A 25,710-nucleotide genomic window follows, 5' to 3' on the forward strand; every position below is an offset into this window, starting at 1 on the left:
CCCGTGGCTCTATTTCAGTCCGAGTCTCTCAATGCCTCCCCTCTTAACTCCTGGGTTCTGGAGCGACTGGGGGTGCAGTCACCCTCTAGGCCACCATCTTGGATCGCTGATATCATCACTTTAAATACAATTAGTAAATTATGATTCAATTTCTATGAGCAACAAAACAAGCAAACGTAGAATATTTTCTTAAAGTTGCATCCCCCATTTGCCAGAGCAAATCTTTCATTTTTTACATTTCAGGCCTTTCTGCTCGCTCTTGGACTGGGCCCAGAGTAGCTTCACTGCTTTTGGACTGCTGGGCCCTGGCATCACGGCCCACAAACACCCCGCAGCAGGTCGGGTTTCTAGGGGGAGAGGTCATGGTGGACAACATGCACACTGCTGACCACTGCTTAGCATGCCAGAGAGGAAAGACGTCTGCATGAGGAAGTGAAGGGCATCAGGTAAGGAGGGCCGGCAGAGATTGGGTTCAAAGGGAGGTGATGTTTCCAGAAGGGCCTGCAGGGGTGGACTTCCTGAGAAGGTGACCTGAGAGAAGACTAGACTCGAGGAAACACTTTGGGTCTCAACATGGTCAATGGTCCCTTCCATGATGGAAGACAGCATCATGTGATTCAAGCAAGTAAATGTCCATCCTGCAAAATGGGCCCAGTCCAAGAGCAGGCAGAAAGGCCCTCCATGTTGGTTAGGAAAGGAGCCTCACTAGCTCTCATGGTGTTTCCGAAACACAGGTGGAAGTCACTTGGATTCAGCTAATTTTCCTTCCTGGCCTTCATACTTCAGTGATCATGCATTTGTTTAATCATTTTATTTGAATTTTGTATTTTATTTGTTCTATTTAGTTGCACATGACAGAAGGCATTTATATATTTTCATAAATCATACATGAATAGAGTATAATCCCTCATTTTTCTGATCATACATATTGCAGGTCACAGGGTCCAGGCAGTCATATATGTTCATGAGGTCATAAAGTGTGTTTCACCCTACTGCCATTTTTACAAAATGTTTCAGTTAAATATGAACCCTCAGCATGAGACCTGACAACCTCACTGCCAGCACCGACTTCATCCTCCTGGAGTTTTTCTCTGCTTCCCATTCCAGCCTGGTCTCCTCCTCCTGGTTGGCATTTTCATTGTGACCCTGATGGAAAACACACTCATGATTCTGCTCATCTGCAGGGACTCGCGCCTGCACACCCCCATGTACTGCCTGCTCAGCCACCTCTCCTTCATGGACATCCTGCACATTTCCAACATCGTTCCCAAGGTGATCTCTGACTTCCTGTCAGGCAGCAGTGCGATTTCCTTCCCAGGCTGTGGGACCCACTTGTTTTTGTCCCTCATGATGGGCAGAAAGTGCCTTCTCCTGGCCGCCATGTCCTGTGACCGCTATGTGGCCATCTGTCACCCCCTGCGCTACCCAGTGCTCATGAGTGAGGGGGTCAGAGTGCTCCTGACTGAGGGGTGCTGGCTGGTTGGGACCCTCAATTCCACTGTCCACACAGGGCTCTTAATGCACCTGCCCTACTGTAGCTCTAGGGTGATCGATCACTATTTCTGTGAATTTCCTGCCATGCTGAAGTTGTCCTGTGCAGACACTTCATGCTATGAATGAGGGTTTGATGTGAGTGCCATTATTTTCCTGCTGATCCCTCTCTCCATGATCTGTGCATCTTATGTGCAGATTCTTCTCACCGTCCTGCAGATGAAGTTATTGGAGGCACGGAAGAAGGCCTTTCCCACCTTCTCCTTCCACATGGTCCTTGTCCTAAGGTACTATGGGCCCTTCATTTTCACCTACATGAGACTCGAGTCATACCACACCCCAGGCCAGGACAAGTTCCTGGCCATATTCTACATCATCGTCACACCCACCCTCAGCGCTGTCATCTACAGCTTCTGGAACAAAGACATCCTGATGGCCATGAAGAACCTGCTCAGAGGTAGCTTCCCATATAAAATGGAAAAGAAAAAACAATGAATCTCTGTGTTATCTTTTTTTCCCTGTTTCACAAGTAAAGAACAGCTGTCATTTTTTTCCCTGGGAAGATAATAGCTACTATGTCTTCATGAATGGCAGGAATGCATGTTTCTAAGTCAGTCAGGCAGGTTTTCCTGCCTGTCCAGCCTGTTTCATTTTGAGTGTCCATCCGGCCCTCTGTGCTGTGATCCTCAGCACTTACAGGAACTGAAAGATGTCCAGAACTCCAGACACCACCTATGAACTTCGGAGAGATCTGTTAATTAAAATCATGTGCACATCATTTAAAAACACAGACCTGGAGCTGGCGGTTGAGTCAGGCCGCCTGCATTGAGGAGATAGCAGGCTGGCACCCAACCCACCTGCCTTGCAGAGTTAGGCAGCTGGCACCCAACCTGCCCAACCACCAGGCTGAAGACAGACGCCATCACTGAGCGATCCCACCTGACCACTACGCCGAGGTCTGTTGCCATCACAGAGCAAGCCAGCAGACGAGTCAGCCCTCCAGCATCACAGAGCTAGCCAGAGGTTACCTTATAGGCTGGTGCAGGCAATTTGAATTATTCCCAAGGGTGAGGCCATCATCATTGGAAGGGCAACTCCCTTCCTGAGACACCTACAGGAGACAAGAGGACCTTTGACAAGACAACCAAGGAGTCAAGAAGTGGAGGTATTGAGAGACTCGGGACCACCTCAGAGCCACGGATTGAATCTCTTCCACTGGTCAGGATCCCTGGATGGGGCAGCAATCCTGAAATGCAGGGAACTTCATGCAGTAGAGTGGCCCCGTGAGACTCCCCTGCTGGAGCCAAGTGCCCAGTCAACCAGGACCATTGTAGAGGAGGGCCACACAGTGAGGGAATCCCTTGCAGGGCCAGGCTTCCCAGCCCAGGTGGTAGGTCAGGACCCCTGGGAACATCACAGAGGAGTGCTCCCCAGTCCAGGTGGTAGTTCTGGACTGAAGGGAAATTCTCAGAGGAGAGCTGCCAAGCAAAACTTCCCCACCAGACAAGTCTTCACCACTGGGTGAGGCTTTGCCACCAGGCCAATAGAACCAGAGACACAGACACAGACCAGACATGCCTCAGTCTGCAGTCTAGTCCCCGTTTGACTGACCATCAGGCAACAAGTGGAGGCACCTCTGCCCACTGAAGGGAATATACACCACCTGAATGCCACCACCTTCCTACTGGAGCACTGCAGTATCAAGTTAATCCAAGACTTCAGGCTACCGAAGGCTAAGAGGTGAGTTATTGGTAATCTACAGAGACAATATTAGTCAATACAAGAAATTGGCAATATCTCAGAGTTTCACTACTAGAGGGGTAGATGACTGAGCAATATGAGAAAACAACAAATAAAATGTCCCAAATATACCTAGGTGGTAAAGCAATAAAATCCAATGACAGCATAGCAGAAGAAATGTTAGAAAGGGAGTTCAGAATGCACATAATAAAAATGACCAGGGAAGCAAACAAAGAGATGAAAGAGCAAATGCAGGCATTGAAGGATGAGATGAAAGGGCAAATGCAGGCATTGAATGATCACACCAATCAACAGTTAAAAGAGCAAATACAGGAAGCAAAAGATCATTTCAATAAAGAGTTAGAGATATTAAAAAAAAGCCAAACAAAAATCCTTGAAATGAAGGAAACAATAAACCAAATTAAAAATTCCATAGAAAGCAAAACCAATAGGATAAAACAGCTGGAAGACAGAACCTCAGATATCGAAGAGAATATATTTAATCTTGAAAACAAAGTTGACCAAACAGAGAAGATGGTCAGAAATCATGAACAGAATCTACAAGAATTAAGGAATATCATGAAAAGGCCAAATTTAAAAATTAATGGGATTGAGGAAAGCTTAGAGAAACAAATCAAATGAATGAATAATCTATTCAATGAAATAATATCAGAAAATTTCCTAAATCTGAAGAATGAAATGGAAAATCAAATACAAGAGGCTTATAGGACTCCAAATACACAAAATTACAACAGACCCACACCAAGGCACATTATTATGAAAATACCTAATACAAAATAATGACATCTTTAAAGACACAAGAGAAAAGAATCAAATACATTCAGGGGAAACCAATATGGATATCAGCAAATTTTTCAATCCAGACTGTAAAACTAGAAGGGCCTGGAACAACATTTTTCAAGTACTGAAAGAAAATGGATGCCAACCAAGAATCTTATACCCAGCAAAACTTACCTTCAGATTTGATAAAATAAAATCCTTTCATGATAAAGAAAAGCTAAAAGAATTTACAAAAAGAAATCCAGCATTACAGAACATTCTCAGCAAAATATTCCATGAGGAAGAGATAAAAAAACAATGATGTAAATAAGTAAAGGGAGGAATGATCCTAAATGAATAGCCAAATAAAGGAGAAACCAAGACGTGTCAAAAAAAAAAATGAGCCAAATAACAGGGAATACAAATCATATCTCAATTATAACCCTGAATGTTAAAGGCCTGAACTCACCATCAAAAGACATAGACTGGCAGATTGGATTAAAAACAAAGACCCAACTATTTGCTGCCTGCAAGAGACTCATCTCATAGAAAGAGATACCACAGACTAAAGGTGAAAGATGGAGAAAAACATACCATGCACATGGACACAGTCAAAAAAGGCAGAATATCCATCCTCATATCAGATAATGTGGACTTCAAGCCAAAGTTAGTCAGAAGGTATAAAGAAGGACATTTCATACTGCTTAAGGGAAGCATAAATCAGCAAGACATAACAATCATAAATATCTATGCCCCAAATTGTGGCTCATCCATATACATCAAACAAATCCTTCTCAATTCCAAAAATCAAATAGGCCACAACACAATAATACTAGGTGATTTTAACATACCACTCTCACCACTGGACAGATCCTACAAACAAAAATTGAACAAAGAAGCCATAGATCTCAATAGCACAATAAATAATTTAGACTTCATGGACAATTATAGAATATACCATCCAACAAAGAGTGAATACACTTTCTTCTCAGCAGCACATGAATCCTTCTCTAAAATAGACCATATTTTATGCCACAAAGTTAATATTAGCCAGTACAAGAAGATAGAGATACTATCTTGTATTCTATCAGATCATAATGGATTGAAATTAGAAATAAATGACAGAGTAAAAAACAGAAACTACTCCAACACCTGGAGATTAATTAATATACTATTGTATGATGAATGGATAACAGAAGACATCAGGAAGGAAATTAAAAAATTCTTAGAGGTAAATGAGAACAAAGAAATATCATATCAAAATCTCTGGGACACTATGAAAGCAGTACTTAGAGGAAAATTTATTTCATGGAGTGCATTCAATAAAAAAAGAAAAAAATCAACAAATAAATGAGCTAACACTACAGCTCAAAGCCCTAGAAAAAAGAAAACAGAGCAACACCAAAAGTAGTAGAAGACAGGAAATAGTTAAAATCAGAGGTGAAATAAATGAAATTGAAACAAAAGAAACAATCAAAAAATTGACAAAATAAATAGCTGGTTCTTTGAGAAAATAAACAAAATTGATAAAACCTTAGCCACACTAACAAAGAGAAGGAGAGAGAAAACCCAAATTACTAAAACTCAAAGTGAACAAGGAAATATCACAACAAACATGATTGAAATACAAAACATAATTAGAAGCTATTTTGAAAATGTACACTCCAAAAAAATAGAAAATCTCAAAGGCATCAACAGGTTTCTAGAGACATATGAATTACCTAAACTGAACCAGGAGGAAATACACAATTTAAGGAGATCAATTTCAAATAATGAAATTGAAGAAGTCATCAAAAGACTACCAACAAAGAAAAGTCCGGGACCAGATGGGTTCTCAACCAAGTTCTACAAATCCTTTAAAGAAGAGATCATTCCAATACTTCTCAAAGTATTCCATGAAACAGAAGAGGAGGGACCCTCCCAAACTCATTCTATGAAGCCAATATCACCTTGATACCTGAACAAGACAGAGACACATCGAGGAAAGAAAACTTCAGACCAATATCCTTAATGAACATTGATGCAAAAATTCTCAAAACAATCTTAGCCAATCACATACAAAAATATATTAAAAAGATAGTGCACCACGATCAAGTGAGTTTTATCCCAGGGATGCAACATTGGTTCAACATTTGGAAATCAATAAATGTAATTCACCATATCAACAGATTTAAAGTCAAGAATCACATGATTATTTTGATAGATGCAAAAAAAGCATTTGATAAAATACAGCATCCCTTCATGCTCAAAACCCTAGAAAAAATAGGAATAGTGGGAATTTTCCTTAATATTGTAAAGGCCATCTATGCTAAGCCCATGGCCAATATTATTCTAAATGTTGAAAAATTTAAATCATTCCCTCTAAAAACTGGAACAAGGCAGGGATACCCTCTTGGATGTCTTGACATGCAATTGTGCAGATTCATTATTTTATGATGATTTGAGAAGTTTCATACCTATTCTATTTTTGCCATATATATTTTTGAATTTACATATTTTGCCATATATATTTTTTAATTTATTTTAATTTTTGTTATTATTATTATTTTGCTTGCACCTGCTTATGGGCACAGTGGGATGACTCCATGCATGTGTATAATAACATATGATGATACAAAAAAGGTCAATAGCAATTCCTTCCACTTAAAATTTAAAAAAAATTTAATTTAATTAGTACATAATTGTGTTTATTCTCAAATGTTTCAAAAATATTTTTAGTTGTTTTAGAAGGCATATTATTTCATAAATTATCCAAATATCTTAGCTGGAATATGAATTTAAATACTTCACCTGTTTCTCTTTGGTACCCTGTTAAAAAAGGTAGCCTTTCTCTTAGAAAAAATAAGAAAACAAAAACAACAATCCCTGCTTGTTTAATTTCACTATATAAGCTACTGTACTTAATATAATTGGATTTATTTGGGGTTTTGGTGTGCGTTGGCTCTCTACTCTATAGTGGATACAGACATGAGTGTGGGTGAGTGTTTCCCTCTCCTGCTTGGATAACTTGTAGGCAGCACCAGGGAGGAGGGCTTTGTTGAGCAGCACGAGGAGGTAGGATCAGCAGAATCCAGAGGTGAGATATCCACAGCACAGACAAGCTGCTCCCTTCATGAGCAAGTACCATTAAAAAGCTGAATGGGATAATGCAGATTAAAGCCCACTTTTCAAGCTCCGTAGGTGGACTTCTCTCAGATTCTGACTTTTAAATACATGTGTATGATGATCACAGTTTTACCAGATGTCAGACTGCATTGTCGTGAGAGTTGTTTTAGACTTGCTGAAGGCACAGTAACTGTGCACAAGTCCTGCATATTGTTAGCTGCTTTCACTGATGTGCTCACTGATGCAAGAACACCATGCATGGGTGGGGTTTGCTTTACCATGCCAATGGGCTATGTTAGGGTTTGGATGTGCGGTGTCCCCCAAAAGCTCACATGTGAGACAATGCAGGAAGGTTCAGAGGAGAAATGATTGAGTTGTGAGAGTCTGAACTCAATTAGTGAATTAATCCCTGATGGGATTAACTGAAGTGGTGATGTGTGGCTGGATTAATTGAAGTGGTAGAGTGTGGCTGGGGTAGGTGGGAATTGGGGCGTGGCTTTGGGGCATATATTTTGAATCTGGAGAGTGGAGACCCTCTCTCTGTCTGCTTCCTGATGATGCAAGCTGCTTCCTTCTGTCACGCTCTCCAGCCATGATGTTCAGCCTTACCTGGAGCCCCAAGGAATGGAGCCGGCCTTCTGTGGACTAAGGCCTCTGAAACCGTGTGCCCTCAGATAAACATTTCCTCCTCTATAATTGTGCTGGTCGGATCATTTATTACAGCAGTGAAATAGTTCACTAAAACAGGCTACAAGTAAAATGTGATGACAACTGTGGTATTATGCAGGGAAATATCTGCTTCATGGAGATCATTTATAAAGTTTTTGAATTTTGAAAGTTTTGGTAACTTTGAAATGTGATATTTCAAAGCTTCTTGTTTGAATCCTGATGCATGGAGATTCATCACTGTTGTAGTCAGCTTTTTTGCTGCCCTAACTGAAAGATCTGACCAGAACAATTTCAGGGGAGGAAAAATTTATTTGCAGGTTCACAGTTTCAGAGGTCTCAGTTCATAGACAGCAGACTCCATTTCTCAGGGCTCAAGGTGAGGCTGACCATCATGGCAGCAGAGTGTGGCAGAGGGAAGATGCTCATATGATGATCAGACAGCAAAGAGAGACACCACTGACCAAATACAAATACATACTGCAAAGCCACACCAATGCCACCTCCCTAGTCACACACTGCCCACCTTCTGCTACCAGCCAGCTAATCCCTTCAGGGGATCAGTTCACTGATAGGGTTAAGGCTCCCACAACCCCATCATTTCTCTTCTGAACCTTCCTGCATTGTCTCACAGGTGAGCTTCGGGGGACACCTAACATCCAAACCCTAACAACATTGATGAGCCCTCCCTTCATGTTTTAATTAAGACCATGAGAAAAGTTTGTGATGAATCAAAGCCTTGTGTCTGGATATTGACACAGAGTAATTGAAGAACAATTAAAATCCTTTTTACATTATGTCTCATCACAGGAAATACAACACATTTATTCACCTCTTTTTAGGTAAGGTCCAGATACTAAAAAGCTCTTTATATAAATATATTAATTTCTTGGTGAATTTATGATTAATAAATATCAATGAAATGATGCATTTTTATAAAAATACTTTCTAATTTTTTAAAGTCATTAGTCTTCTGTATTGAAGTCTGACACAATTGGTGAACATTCTTATGATTTTCCAGTTGAGCCCAATGATATTCATGTCAGTTATATGAAATGCAGATATCCTTGTGCTTTGCCTGTTTTTCACAGTGAGTCTGTGTTTACCTTTAATTTTGTTTATCATGGTAGGTCTAGCCAGAACTGAGTAAGGAGTCTATCACCTGGTTGGTATTCAATCCTGATCATAACATGGATAGGAAATAATAATAGTGTACAATTTATGTAGTTTTAAAGTACATTCTCACATTCACTTTCATTAGCTCTTCTTTCTTCTTAAACTTTTTATGAGGTTGTTTCAAACACGGTGGTAAAGGCTGCAGAGAATCATGAAAACATTGCATTACTTCACTGAGACTAGAGTCCCCTGTGGGAATGGGATGCAGAAGGCATCTTTCAGGAGACACTTCCAGAATCTTATTTCAAGAGTTGTGTTTAAAATTCATTGAGTATAATGTTGATAAAAAGCTGTAATAATCTTGAAATCACACTGCATTTGAGACTTCATGTTGGGCTACAGAGATCAATTCCCTACAAATACAGAGGATAATGCGTGTTTTAAGAGATATTTTCAAATGCGTATTTTTCGTAGGTCATTGTTAACTTTCTTCAAGAGTTTCATACATGGAGCAGTGGAGAACTGGGAACACTCTGTGTTAGGGAGCTGGTCATGGGGAACAGAACTCCACCAGTCTAAGGACTCCTGACACAGTGCTCCTGCTTCCAGGTCTGTGAGCCACACAGGTGCAGTGGGGGGAAGGTGTCAGAGCCAGGGAGCACACTTCACAGTGCAGACAACGGGGCGTCCTCTTGACCCTGTGAGGCTGCTGCTCGGTGCAGCTTTACAGTCCTCTCAGAGTCATGTCAGCGGCTGGCGAGTCCTTTACAACCAACAGCAAGAGAAAGCCGGGCAGATCAGTAAAACCCAGCATCTATCTCAGTACAGAGCTTGGTTCATTGAGGAACACCATGTACAATGCAGCCTTCCAGAAATATCCTGGCATCTGTGTTTCCTGAAGGTCTGTGTGAACTTCCGTCAGGACCTTTCACACACGGTGAGGGCAGCTGCGACCTTTATGGAAACACAAGGGATGGTGTGGATGTCTGTCAACCCCTTTTACTGTGCTTTATCCAAGTTGGGTTACTCATGAAGCTCCTTCTCTTGGAATCTGAGGGTGGTGAGACATTTAGAAGCATGTCTCCTCTCAGGTGTACAGGGATCTCTGGGGTGAAATTCCAATTGGAGATTGTTCAAGATGAGGCAATCATCCAGAGAGAATGAAATACCAGTGTACACATCCTTGGATGTCAGGCCCCGGCTTCGTGTGTTCCAGGAGCCAGTGAGGCAGCTTCACATGAAGACACTCTGTGCTGTCCCTTTGCCTGGACACCCCACTCCTGCCCAGGCCAACTGGAAGGTCACATTCTGTTAGTTTCCTAGCCACTGTGAACCAACCACTCAGCAGCAGACAAGTGAGTAGCTATAAATGGGACTTTCTAAATGTGCCATGTGAAGTTCATGACTGCACAGCATCCTGGTGCTTAAACTTAGAATCTTCTGCTGTTTGCAGGCTTTCACAACGAGGATGCTCCTGTTTCATGGGCAAAGTGTCTTCCTAATTGGCTGCATCTGTAAGGGCTACAGAAATCCTTCCAGTTGCATTACCACAGTGTCAGTGAAATTCAAACTTACTTTTAATATTTCATTCAGGGGAGATCCAAGATGTCAGACTAGAGGGAGGTTGCATTCCTTGTCACTCTGTAACTCTGGTTTCAAGCAGAGGATGTCTGTTTCTTGGTGAGGCAGTTTTTGCTGCTTATCCATCCTCTGCTGTTTACCCCATTTGTCAAATGTGATCACCTGCCATCTGCCAGCATATGAGGCCTTTTTTGAGCACTGATTGCTCACTGTCAGGTGCCTATCATCCGCCATTTGCCTGCCTCTTGCCTGTCCATCGCCTGCCTTTCACCTACCCATCACCCACCACCTGAGGTTCACCTCTCGATCACCCGATAGCTGCCAGCAGACTGACCACAGACTGCTAGTCCAGTGCCTGCTGCCTGCTGTTGCCTGGAAGTTCTCTGCCACAGTACCTGCAGGTTTGGTTACACGTGGCTGCTGCCATTTTGATGCAACAGCCAGGACCTGTAGGACCCCTAGCCAGAATGATTGAGCCCAGTCTCCAGGATCCCTCAGCCCGACTGATCACTCCCTGCCTCCAGGGCCCTCACATTTGCTGACTGCTCCCTGCCACCAGGAACCCCAAACCAACTGACTGCATCCTATCACCTGAACCCCAGGCTGACTGATTGCACCTGGCCTCCAGGATCCCACAACCTCACCAAACAAACCTGATCCCCAGGACCCCTGCCTGACCAACTGCACCCTGCCTCCAGGACCTCCTGCTGACCATGTCCACTCCCCGAGGTGCAGCTCCCCATTTGCCAACGCATTTGGAAACCAGAGCAGCCATATTAGATAAACCTGCAAGCCATAGTTCTGATCTTTAGGTGGAATAAATCCAATCCTGAGACACCTGCTGGAGACTTGAGGTTCATTGTCAGGTACATCGCATGCATCAGGCTACTGAAGACTGGGAGGTTTGAATACTATATGGCTGATATAATGTAGATTTTCTATCTTCTCCTCATTGAACAATTTTAAGTTTTTATTTCTTTACTTTTTTTTGGCTCTCTTTTCCTTTTGTTTCCCTGTTTCCTCAGAGTCTCTTTCTCACTTTTTGCATGCTAACATCAAATTTCTCTTGATTACACTCTCACACTTTCTATTATCTAGAACTTCTGTATATTCTTTTCTTATCCCATTAACAGCTACATTCTACATTCCTCTGCATCCTCTTTGTCCTCCAATAGAAACTGCAGACCTTATTGCAAATCTGTTTGTTTTACTGGAGATAATATTTGAACTCATTTTGTTTATTATGACAATTTTCTTATTGTCCTCATAGAGGCTATTTGGTGTAGGATTGCATAGTGTCTGAAATTGGCACTGCTAATATTGATTTCCCCTTTAAAAAAAAGGTTTTGGAAACATATAGGGCCACTATAATCCTATAGGGGGAAATCTGCAATATGCCAAATCTGCACTATTAGAAGGGAAGGTACATGAAAAACACATGAAAAAACAAGGTAAGAAAATAATCCAAAAAATCTAGATTCTATATTAATAGAATGAAATGACAGAATGGTAGAAGAAATGTCAGAAATGGACTTCATATTATACATGATTAAGATGATTCGCAAACAAAGGATGACATAAGAGAGCAAATGCAGACAATGAATTATAATACCAATAAGCTGACAGAACAATTGCAGGAAGAAAAGATCATTTCAACAAAGAGATAGAGATTCTCAAACAAACAAACAAACAAACATACAAACAGAAATCCTTGAAATGAAGAAAAAAATAAACCAAATAAAAAACTCAAAGGTAAGTATCACGAAAAGACTAGACCACTTGGAAGACAGAACCTTAGACAATGAAGACAAAATATTGAATCTTGAAAATAAAGTAGCCCAAACAGAGAAGATGGTAAGAAATCATGAACAGAATCTCCAAGAACTATGGGACATCATGAAAAGACCAAATTAAGAATTATTGGGATTGAGGAAGGCATAGAGATACAAACCGAAGGAATGAACACCCTATTCAATGAAATAATAGCAGAAAATTTCCCAAATCTGAAGAATGAAATGGATAATCAAATACAAGAGGCTTACAGAACACCAAATGCACAGAATCACAACAGATCCACACCAAGGCACATTATGATGAAAATTCCTAACATTCAAAATAAAGATAGGATATTGAGGGTTGCAAGAGAAAAGCATCAGGTTACAGGTAGGGGGAGACCAATACGGATAGCAGCCAACTTCTCAACCCAGACTCTAAAAGCTAGAAGAGCCTGGAACAACATATTACAAGTTCTGAAAGAACATGGTTGCTAACCAAGAATCCTATACCAAGCAAAATTGACCTTCAGATTTGAAGATGAAATAAAATCCTTCCATGATAAGCAAAGTTAAAAGAATTTAAAAATAGAAAACCTGCACTACAGAATTTTCTCAACAAAGTATTCCATGAGGAGGAAATGAAAAACAACAATATAGGTCAGCAAAGGGAGGAACTACCTTAGACAAAAATCACTCAAAGGAGAAACCAAGCCAACTTAAAAACCAAAAATAAGCCCAAATGACTGGGAATACAAATCATATCTCAATAATAACCCTGATCATTAATGGACTAAACTCATCAATCAAAAGACAGACTGGCAGAATGGATTAAAAAGAAAGACCCAACAATATGCTGCCTGCAAGAGACTCATCTCATAGAAAAAGACATCCACAGGCTAAAGGTGAAAGGATGGGAAAAAACCTACCACTCACATGGACTCAGTAAAAAAGCGGGGGTTTCCATCCTTATATCAGATAAAGTGGACACAAAGCCAAAGTTAGTCAGAAGGGATAAAGAAGGACATTTCATATTGCTTAAGGGAACCATAAGTCAGGAAGTCATAATGGTAGTAAATGTCTATGCCCCAAACAATGGAGCATCCTGGTACATCAAACATATCCTTCTCATTTTCAGGAATCACGTAGATCACAACACAATAATTCTGGGTGACCTTAACGCACCACTCTCACCACTAGACAGATCTTCTAAACAAAACCAACCAAAGAAACCATATAACTCAGTAGCAAAATCAATAACCTAGATTTAATAGACCTATATAGAGTATTCCATTCATCAATGCGAGGATTCACTTTCTTCTCAGAAGCATGTGGAACCTTTTCAAAAATAGAACATATGTGGTTCACAAAGCAGCCCTTAGGAAATGCAAAATAATAGAGATACTGCCTTGTGTTCTATCAGATCATAATGAAATGAGAGTAGAAATCAATGACAAAATAAAAAACAGAAATTACTCCAAAACCTGGAGACTAAATAATATGCTATTGAATGAAACATGGATAACAGAAAACATCAGGGAGGAGATAAAAACATTCTTAGAGGTCAATGAGAATGATGATACAACATATCAAAATCTCTGGGACACTATGAAAGTGGTACTAAGGGGAAAATTCATTGCATGGAGTGCATTCCAGAAAAGAATGAAAAGTCAACAACAAAATGACCTAACATTACAGCTCATGACCCTAGAAAAAGAATAAGAGCATACAGCAAAAGTAGTAGAAGACAGGAAGTACTAAAAATCAGAGCTGAAATCAATGAAATTGAAACCATTCAAAAAATTGGCAAAACAGAAAGTTGGTTCTTTGAAAAAGAAAACAAAATAGACAAACACTTAGTCACACTAACAAAGAGAAGGAGAGAGAAAACTCAAATTATTAAACTTCGTGATGAAAAAGGAAATATCATGAAAGAAACCACTGAGATACATAACATAATGAGAAGCTACTTAAAAAATCTGTATTCCGACAAAATAGAAACTACCGAAGACATTGACAAATTTCTAGAGACATATGCTCCTCCCAAACTGAACCTGGAGGACATTCACAATTTAAACGTATCAATCAATAATGAAATAGAAGAAGCCATTAAAAACCTACCATCCAAGAAAAGTCCAGGACCAGACGGATTCTCAGCAGAGTTCTATAAGACCTTCAAAGAAGAACTCATTCCAATACTTCTCAAAGTATTCCAGGAAATTGAAAAGGAGGGTACCCTACCAAACTCATTCTTTGAAGCTAATATCACCCTCATAGCCAAACCAGGAAAAGACACATCAAGGAAAGAAAATTTTAGACCAATGATGACTATAGATGCAAAGATCATTAACAAAATATTCACAAACCATATTCAAAAACATATTAAGAAAATCGTGCACCACGATCAAGTGGGGTTCATCCCTAGAATGCAAGGATGGTTTAACATCTGTAAATCAATAAACATCATCCATCATGTCAATAGACTTAAGGATAAGAATCATACGGTTATTTCAATTGAGGCAGAAAAAGCGTTTGACAAAATACAACACCCCTTCATGCTCAAAACACTAGAAAAAAAAAGGGATAGTAAGAACATACCTGAACATTGTAAAGGTTATTAATACCCATGGCCAACATCATTCTTAATGTTCCCTTTAAAAACGGGAACAAGACAGGGATGTCCTCTTTAACCACTTCTATTCAACATTGTCCTTGAAACGCTAACCAGAGCAATTAGACAGACTAAAGAAATTCAAGGGATACGAATAGGAAAAGAGGAACTTAAGCTGTCACTATTTGCTGATGACATGATTATATATTTAGAGTATCCAAAAAAAACTCCTCCAGAAAAATTCTAGATCTTATCAATAAATTCAGCAAAATGGCAGGCTATAAAATCAAAATGCATAAATCTAAAGCATTTTTTAATTTTATCTTTATTGTAAACTAATGGGATACATGTTGTTTCTGCTTGTACATGGTGTAATGGCATACCATTTGCATAATCATATATTTACTTAGGATAATTGTGTTTGATTCATTGTTATTTTTTTCTTTCCCCCCAAAACTCCCACCACTTTTTCCTCTATACACTCCCTCCTTCCTCCATTCTTGCCCCACTCCCAACCCCCATTATATGTCATCATCCATTTATCAGCAAGATCATTTGTCATTTGGTTCTTTGAGATTGGCTTATCTCACTTAGCAAGATATTCTCCAATTTCATCCATTTGCCTGCAAATGCCATGATTTTATTATTCATTATTGTTGAGTAATATTCCATTGTATACATACACCACAGTTTCTTTATCCATTCATCAATTGAAGGACATCTAGGTTGGTTCCACAATCTGGCTATTGTGAATTGAGCAGCTAATAACATTGGTGTGGCTGTATCTCTGTAGTATGCTGATTTTAAGTCCTTTGGGTGTAGGCTGAAGAGTGGGATAGCTAGGTCAAATGGTGGGTCCATTCCAATTTTCTAAGGAATCTCCATACTGCTTTCCAGAGTGGCTGCACTAATATGCAGCCTCAACAGCAATGTATGAGTGTATCTTTTTCCCCACATCCTCGCCAACACCTATTGTTGCTTGTATTCTTGATAATTGCCATTCTAATTGGGGTGAGATGGAATCTCAGGGTAGTTTTGATTCGAATTTCTCTTAATTCTATAGATGTTGAACATTTTTTCATATATCTGCTGATTGCTTGTAGAACTTCTTCTGTGAAGTGTCTGTTCATATCCTTCAGTCCATTTGTTGATTGGGTTATTTGTATTCTTCATGTAGAGTTTTTTGAGTTCTTTATATATTCTGGAAATTAGTGCTCTATCTGAAGTATGAGTGGCAATGATTTTCTCCCACTCTGTAGGCTCTCTCTTCACATTGCTGATAGTTTTGTTTGCTGAGAGAAAGATATTTGGTTTGAATCTGTCCCAGTAATTGATTCCTGCTTTTATTTCTTGTGCTATGGGAGTCCTGTTAAGGAATTCTGATCCTAAGCCAAGAAGTTTAAGATTGGGACCTACTTTTTTTTCTATAAGATGCAGGGTCTCTGGTCTGATTTCAAGGTCCTTGATCCATTGTGAGTTGATTTTTGTGCAGGGTGAGAGATGGGGTTTTATTTTCATTCTGTTGCATATGGATTTCCAGTTTTCCCAGCACTATTTGTTGAAGACGTTTTATCATTTTTCCATTGCATATCCTTGGCACCTTTGTCTAGTATGAGAAAATTGTATCTATTTGGGTTTGTGTCCATTTCCTCTATTCTGTGCCATTGATCTAACAGTCTATTTTGGTACCAATACCATGCCATTTTTGTTAGTATTGCTTTGTAGTGTAGTTGAAGTTCTGGTATTGCGATACCCCCTGTTTCATTCTTCCTGCTCAGGATTGCTTTAGATATTCTGGGTTTCTTATTCTTCCAGATGAATTTCATGATTGCTTGCTCTATTTCTGTAGGGTACATCATTGGGATTCTAATTGGAATTGCATTGAATCTGTATAGCACTTTTGGTAGTATGGCCATTTTGACAATTTTAATGCTGCCCATCGAAGAACAAGGGAGATCTTTCCATCTTCTAAGGTCTTCCTCAATTTCTTTCTTCAATATTTTCTAATTTTTATTTTAGAGATCTTTTATCCCTTTGATTAGATTGATTCACAAGTATTTTGTATTTTTTTTTTTGAGGCTCTTGCAAATGGGGTTGATTTCCTCATTCCCTTTCAGAAGTTTCGTCGCTTGTGTATAAAAATGCTTTAGATTTATGCATGTTGATTTTATAGCCTGCTATTTTGCTGAATTTATTAATAAGATTTGGAAGTTTTCTGGAGAAATTTTTTGGATACTCTAAATATATAATCATGTCATTAGCAAATAGTGACAGCTTAAGTTCCTCTTTTCCTATTTGTATCACTTTAATTTCTTTAGTCTGCCAAATTGTTCTGGCTATAGTTTTGAGAACAATGCTGAAAAGAAGTGGTTAAAGAGGACATCCCTGTCTTGTTCCCATTTTTAAAGGGAATGGTTTCAGTTTTTCTGCATTAAGAATGATATTGGCCATGGGTTTAGCATAAATAGCCTTCACAATGTTCAGGTATGTTCTTACTATCCCTTTTTTCTCTAGTGTTTTGAGCATGAAGGGGTGTTGTATTTTGTCAAACCCTTTTCAAGCGTCAATTGATAAAACCATGATTCTTATCCTTAAGTCTACTGATATGATGGATGACGTTTATTGATTTACAGATGTTAAACCATCCTTGCATACCAGGGATGAACCCCACTTGATCGTGGTGCACGATTTTCTTAATATGTTTTTGGATATGGTTTGCGAATATTTTGTAAATGATCTTTGCATCTATATTTATCAAGGATATTGGTCTAAAATTTTCTTTCCTTGATGTGTCTTTGCCTGGTTTGGCTATGAGGGTGATATTAGCTTCATAGAATGAGCTTGGTAGGGTACCCTCCTTTTCGATTTCCTGGAATACTTTGAGAAGTATTGGAATGAGTTCTTCTTTGAAGGTCTTGTAGAACTCTGCTGAGAATCCACTGGTCCTGGGCATTTCTTGAATGGTAGATTTTTAATGGTTTCTTCTATTTCATTGTTGATATTGATCTGTTTAAATTGTGTATGTCCTCCAGGTTCTGTTTGGCAGAAGCATATGTCCCTAGAAATTTGTCAATGTCTTCGGTAGTTTCTATTTTGTCAGAATACAGATTTTTGAAGTAGCTTCTCATTATGTTATGTATCTCAGTGGTGTCTGGCCTGATATTTCCTTTCTCATCATGAGTTTTAGTAATTTGAGTTTTCTCTCTCCTTCTCTTTGTTAGTGTGGCTAAGTGTTTGTCTATTTTGTTTACTTTCTCAAAGAACCATCTTTTCATTTTGTCAATTTTTTGAATTGTTTCTTTTGTTTCAATTTCATTTATTTCAGCTCTGATTTTAATTATTTTCTGTCTTCTACTATTTTTGCTGTTATTCTCTTATTCTTTTTCTAGGGTTATGAGCTGTAATGTTAGGTCATTTTGTTGTTAACTTTTCGTTCTTTTCTGGAATGCACTCCATGTAATGAATTTTCCTCTTAGTTCTGCTTTCATAGTGTCCCAGAGATTTTGATATGTTGTATCATCATTCTCATTGACCTCTAAGAATGTTTTTATCTCCTCCCTGATGTTTTCTGTTATCCATGTTTCATTCAATAGCATATTATTTAGTGTCTAGCTGTTGGAGTAATTTCTGCTGTTTATTTTGTCATTGATTTCCACTCTCATTTTATTATGATCTGATAGAACAAAAGGCAGTATCTATATTTTTTTGCATTTCCTAAGGGCTGCTTTGTGGGGTCACATATGATCTGTTTTCGAGAAAGTTCCATATGCTTCTGAGAAGAAAGTGACTCCTCACATTGATGGATGGAATACTCTATATAAGTCTATTAAGTCTAGGTTATTGATTGTGGTATTGAGTTCTATGGTTTCTTCACTTGGTTTTTGTTTAGAAGATCTATCTAGTGGTGAGAGTGGTGCGTTAAAGTCACCCAGAATTATTGTGTTGTGATCTATGTGATTCCTGAAATTGAGAAGGATATGTTTGATGTACAGGGATGCACCATTGTTTGGGGCATAAAATTTACTCTCATTTTGACTTCCTGATTTATAGTTCCCTTAAGCAATATGAAATGTCCTTCTATATTCCTTCTGACTAACTTTGGCTTGATGTTCTCTTTATCTGATATAAGGATGGAAACCCCCACTTTTTTACTGAGTCCATGTGCATGGTAGGTTTTTTCCCATCCTTTTGCCTTTAGTCTGTGGATGTCTTTTTCTATGAGATGAGTCTCTTGCAGGCAGCATATTGTTGGGTCTTTCTTTTTAATCTATTCTGCCAGTCTATGTCTTTTGATTGTTGAATTTAGTCCATTAATGATCAGGGTAATTATTGAGATATGATTCGTATTCCCAGTCATTTGGGCTTATTTTTGGTTTTTAAGTTGGCTTGGTTTCTCCTTTGAGTGATTTTTGTCTAAGGTAGTTCCTCCCTTTGCTGACCTATATTGTTGTTTTTCATTTCCTCCTCATGGAATACTTTGTTGAGAAAATTCTGTAGTGCAGGTTTTCTATTTTTAAATTCTTTTAACTTTGCTTATCATGGAAGGATTTTATTTCATCTTCAAATCTGAAGGTCAATTTTGCTTGGTATAGGATTCTTGGTTAGCAACCATGTTCTTTCAGAACTTGTAATATGTTGTTCCAGGCCCTTCTAGCTTTTAGAGTCTGGGTTGAGAAGTTGGCTACTATCCGTATTGGTCTCCCCCTACATGTAACCTGATGCTTTTCTCTTGCGACCCTCAATATCCTATCTTTATTTTGAATGTTAGGAATTTTCATCATAATGTGCCTTGGTGTGGATCTGTTGTGATTCTGTGCATTTGGTGTTCCGTAAGCCTCTTGTATTTGATTATCCATTTCATTCTTCAGATTTGGGAAATTTTCTGCTATTATTTCATTGAATAGGTTGCTCATTCCTTTGGTTTGTATGTCTGTGCCTTCCTCAATCCCAATACTTGTTAAATTTGGTCATTTCATGATGTCCCATAGTTCTTGGAGATTCTGTTCATGATTTCTTACCATCTTCTCTGGGCTACTTTATTTTCAAGATTCAATATTTTGTCTTCATTGTCTGAGGTTCTGTCTTCCAAGTGGTCTAGTTTTTGGTGATGTTTTCCGTTGAATTTTTTATTTGGTTTATTGTTTCCCTCATTTCAAGGATTTCATGTTTTTTTAAAATTTTATTTATTTTTTTGATAATCTCTATCCCTTTGTTGAAATGATCTTTTGCTTCCTGCAGTTGTTCTCTCAGCTTATTAGTATTATCATTCATTGCCTGCATTTGCTCTTTTATCTCATCCTTTTTTTGTGAATCATCTTAATCATGTATAATTTGAAGTCCTTTTCTGACATTTCTTCTACCATTCTGTCATTGGATTCCATTAATATAGAATCTAGATTTGTTTGGATCATTTTCTTCCCTTGTTTTTCATGTTGTTCACATATCTTTCCTTCTAGCAATGCAGATCTGGGTTATTGCAGATTTCCCCCTATAGGCTTATAGTGGTCCTATAGGTTTCCATAACCTTTTCTTTAAGTTGAGATCAATATTAGCATTGTCCAATTCAGACACTATGTGATCCTAGACCAAATAGCCCCTATGAGGACAATAACAAAATTATCATAATAAACAGAATGAGTTCAAACATTATCTTCAGTATATCAAACAGATTTGCTATAAGGTCTGTAGATTCTAATGGAGGATAAAGAGAATGCAGAGGGATGTAGAATGTGGCTGTTAATGGGATAAGAATAGAATATACAGAAGTTCTAGATAATAGAAAGTGTGAGAGTGTAATCAAGAGAAATTGGATGTTAGCATGCAAAAAAGGGAGAAAGAGACTCTAAGGGAACAGGTAAACAAAAGGAAAAGAGAGCAAGAAAAGTAAATAAATAAAAACTTAAATTTTTTCAATAAGGAGAAAAAAAAACTACAGTATAACAGTCATATACTAATGAAACCTTCCAGTGTTCAGTAGTGTGATGCATGAGAGGTACCTGACATTTAGCTTCAAGTCTCCAGCAGTCTTCTCAGGATGGTATTTGCCTCACCTAAAGATTGGAGCTCTGGCTTCTGGGATTATCAAACATGGCTGCTCTGGCTTCCAAATGTGTTGCTAAATGGGGAGCTGCTGCCTGGGGTGTGGATGTGTTCAGCTCAAGGTCCTGGAGGTGGGATGTGGTTGGTCAGGTAGGGGTCCTGGAGTTCGGGTGTGTTTGGTGTGGTTGTGGGATCCTGGAGGCCAGGTGCAGGCAGTCTGGGGTCCCGGTCATAGGGCACAATCAGTTGGTCTGGGCTTCCTGGCAGCAGGGAGCAGTCAGTCAATGTGAGGGTCCCAGAGGAAGGGAGTGATCGGTCAGGCTGAAGGCTCCTGGAGATGGGGCTCAGTCAGTCTGGCCAGGGACTCTATGGGGCCTGGCTGTTGTCTCAAATTGGCAACTGCCGTGTGAAATCAAACCTGCAGGAACTGTTACAGTGAACTTCCAGGGAACAGCAGGCAGCTGGTGGTCCAATGACAGTAGGCGATCAGTTTGCTGACTGTTGTCAGACGATCGGGAGGTGAACCTCATGCAGTGGGTGATGGATATGTGTAAGGCAGGTGATGGACAGGGAGAGACAGTCAAATTGCAGATGATAGGCACCTGACAGTGAGCAATCTGCACTCAAAATAGGCGTTGATATGCTGGCAGTTTGCAGGTGGTCACAGAAGACAAATAGGGTAAACAGCAGGGGATCAATAAGTAGCAAAAACTGCCTCACCAAGAAACAGACATCCTCTGCTTGAAACCAGAGTTAAAGAGCGACAAGGAACGCAGCCTCCCTCTATTCCGCCATCTTGGATCTCCCTGTAAAGCATTTTTATATGCAAGCAATGAAACTTCTGAAAGGGAAATGAGGAAAACAATTCCATTTGCAGTAGCCACAAAAAATAAAATAAAATAAAATAAAATACTTGGGAATCAATCTAATCAAGGGGTAAAAGATCTCTAAAATAAAAATTAGAAAATATTGAAGAAAGAAATTGAGGAAGACCTTAGAAGATGGAAAGATCTCCCTTGTTCTTCGATAGGTAGAATTAATATTGTCAAAATGACCATACTACCAAAAGTGCTATACAGATTCAATGCAATTCCAATTAGAATCCCAATGATGTACCTTACAGAAATAGAGCAAGCAATCGTGAAATTCATCTGGAAGAATAAGAAACTCAGAATAGCTAAAGCAATCCTGAGCAGAAAGAGCGAAGCAGGGGGTATCGCATTACCAGAACTTCAACTACACTACAAAGCAATACTAACAAAAATGGCATGGTATTGACACCAAAATAGACTGTTAGATCAATGGTACAGAATAGAGGACATGGACACAAACCCAAATAAATACAATTTTCTCATACTAGACAAAGGTGCCAAGGATATGCAACGGAAAAATGATAAAGCCTATTCAACAAATAGTGCTGGGAAAACTGGAAATCCATATGCAACAGAATGAAAATAAAACCCCATCTCTCACCCTGCACAAAAATCAACTCACAATGGATCAAGGACCTTGAAATCAGACCAGAGACCCTGCATCTTATAGAAAAAAAAGTAAGTCCCAATCTTAAACTTCTTGGCTTAGGATCAGAATTCCTTAACAGGACTCCCATAGCACAAGAAATAAAAGCAGGAATCAATTACTGGGACAGATTCAAACCAAATATCTTTCTCTCAGCAAACAAAACTATCAGCAATGTGAAGAGAGAGCCTACAGAGTGGGAGAAAATCATTGCCACTCATACTTCAGATAGAGCACTAATTTCCAGAATATATAAAGAACTCAAAAAACTCTACACGAAGAATACAAATAACCCAATCAACAAATGGACTGAAGGATATGAACAGACATTTCACAGAAGAAGATCTACAAGCAATCAGCAGATATATGAAAAAATGTTCAACATCTTTAGAAATAAGAGAAATTCAAATCAAAACTACCCTAAGATTCCATCTCACCCCAATTAGAATGGCAATTATCAAGAATACAAGCAACGATAGGTGTTGGCGAGGATGTGGGGAAAAAGACTCATACATTGCTGTTGAGGCTGCATATTAGTGCAGCCACTCTGGAAAGCAGTATGGAGATTCCTTAGAAAACTTGGAATGGACCCACCATTTGATCTAGCTATCCCACTCTTCAGCCTATACCCAAAGGACTTAAAATCAGCATACTACAGAGATACAGCCACACCAATGTTATTAGCTGCTCAATTCACAATAGCCAGATTGTGAAACCAACCTAGATGTCCTTCAATTGATGAATGGATAAAGAAAATGTGGTGTATGTATACAATGGAATATTACTCAACAATAATGAATAATAAAATCATGGCATTTGCAGGCAAATGGATGAAATTGGAGAATATCATGCTAAGTGAGATAAGCCAATCTCAAAAAAACCAAGGACAAATGATCTTGCTGATAAGTGGCTGATGACACATAATGGAGTTGGGAGGGGGGCAAGAATGGAGGAAGGACTGTATACAGGGAAAAGAGGGGTGGGAGTGGTGGGGGGATGGAAAAAATAACAGAATGAATCAGACACCATTACTCTATGTAAATGTATGATTATGCAAATGGTTTGCTGTTACACCATGTACAAACAGAAACAACATGTATTCATTTGTTTACAATAAAAATAAATTTTAAAATATTTCATTCAATAAATTGATTTTTTAGTTTTCAATAAATTGAGTAATTTCATCCTAATAAGGACAGATTAGATGACTATGAAAGACTTAGTCATGAATGCAACTAATTATCATTTAGGAATTCCCAGAAATTTATCATTTATGGAAATGCCAAATTGTTGTCTAGTTGCATGTTCATCCCTCTGCATGAACAACGGGGAAAGCACCCTGTATTGGGTGCCTTCCATAAACATTCTACATGCTTCACTGTTTTCTTTCTGTGTCCTATCCTTTTTGAAATCAAATCTTTTTTGAAATTGCCCCTTTGAATTAATTTGGTCTCTATTATATTCTTCTACATGCTATAACCATGATTCGTCATTTAACATATAAGTCAAGGTACATGACTCAAGTATCCAAGAGGTAGCTTAATACTGTAAGCTCAGGCAGACTCGGTGGCTGGACCAAATGTAAGCTTGGCGGGTCTCTGTGGTCTTGGCGGGCACAGTTAGCAGCCAAATAAAATCGGACAGAAAGTGACCAAAGAAAGCTTTATTGGAATTTGGCTTTCAGGCAAAATTCCCAGACCCCCTGGGGGTATAGGTACCCAGAGAAAATCGCACGTGATCCTGGCTGCTCAGGGTTTTTATAGACTGGGATGGGAGGAGGTCCTGTTAAGTGACAGGTGGGTGTGAAGGGTCAGTGGAACTTTCCATCCACCTTGCTGTGAACTTTCTGGTCACCTTTTGGTGGACTGGTGTTTGTTCCAGCTGCTCAATTGTGCCCCCTACAGTTGCCTAATTTCTGACCTAACATCCCAATCTTTTTGGTGATATAGGGCGCCGGAGTCATCTGGCTACTTTCTGCATGTTAGGGGGCATCGTGGGGAGAAAAATGTTCGGGTTCTAGGTCAGCGGGGAGGCTGTTATAGGAGTGTAGGAGCATCTGGTTGTATGTCACTCTGGCACCCTCATGTATGCAGTTCCGGGCAAACCTGTGAAGATAGGAAGCAATCATTAGCAGAAATCCTATCACAAATAGGGGAGTAAGGATAGGGTTTAGCTAGGTGACAAAAGGGGATTTCAGTCATCCTGGCCAGGGGTCATTTTATTCTTCTTGCTTCAGTCTTTTATTTAGACATCTGAGAGTTTAGATGTTGCTTTCATTAGACTGGTTTCATTGATGGAGCAACAACATTATCTTAGGAAGATGCGTGTTCCCCCTTTGTCTGCTGTCAGATCTACTGCTGGACAGTTCTGCAAGGAAACTTGAGCAATAAATGTTATTTATATTTGAAGGGATGTCAGGGGGGCAGCAGATGCCTCTACTGCCTTTTGGAGTTACTGTTCTAACTTTTGGTTGGCAGTGACTGCATAACCAAGTCCTCTTGTTGGTATAACCTGTGTTTAGTAGAGGTCTCTCTATTTCTGTGACTTAGGGCTAGATAATCATACTAGGAAGCATAGATTAAGTCTGCCTGTATAGTTTAGGAGGATCTGTAGGCCTTAAACTGACTAAAAACTCCTGATTCTGGCAGTTTCTCTTGATAGGTAGCAGGTACATCTGCCTAAGAATTTCTCTCTTGTAGATTCTAGTCTTTATTCTAGGGAGGTTAACACAAGTGTACACCTTAGGTTGCATATAACTGTTGTTTCTCTTAAATGCCAAAGAATGGCTATATTTTGGTTTTAACTGTTTTGTTAGTTGGTCACATTGACCTGTTACTGACTTTTCTTGGCCTCTGTATTTAATCTCAATTTCTAAATTTGATCTAAACCATCCAGCAATTTAGTTTCACCAGTCATAAAATAAGAGTGTTGGGCTTTAACTTCAATGTCTATGACTTTACAGTTACTCACCTCCTTTTATCTAATTGGGGTTTACATTATCTGTTCTATCAATGATGCCTTCCTATTTCAAGTTAATTTACAGTGTTTGCTCTTGAAGCAGTATTTCTGCAAAAATTAATCAGGCAACAGTTAGAGTTTACAAGGAAAATACAGAATGGAATCACTAACAGAAAACCATTCAGTTTGTGCAATAGGTATCCTGAATTTTGGTTGAGCTATTCATTATATCTCCTGTTTGAGATCACAGTAATCTTTGCAGTGAACATCAAACTTTCGAACACAACTTTAAATGAATTAAAGTCTGGGTTATTTTGGAGCCCTTCTAACATG

The 25,710-nt window shown here is 39.1% G+C and overlaps 1 pseudogene; it reads left to right on the top strand.

The window, feature by feature from the left end:
* Positions 1-1,036: 1,036 nt before the first annotated feature.
* On the top strand, positions 1,037-24,439 carry LOC124973491 (olfactory receptor 2AJ1-like; annotated as a pseudogene).
* The last annotated feature ends 1,271 nt before the right edge of the window (positions 24,440-25,710 follow it).

The sequence above is a fragment of the Sciurus carolinensis genome (genome assembly GCF_902686445.1).
Source record: "Sciurus carolinensis chromosome 19 unlocalized genomic scaffold, mSciCar1.2 SUPER_34, whole genome shotgun sequence".
Taxonomy (NCBI): Eukaryota; Metazoa; Chordata; class Mammalia; order Rodentia; family Sciuridae; genus Sciurus; species Sciurus carolinensis.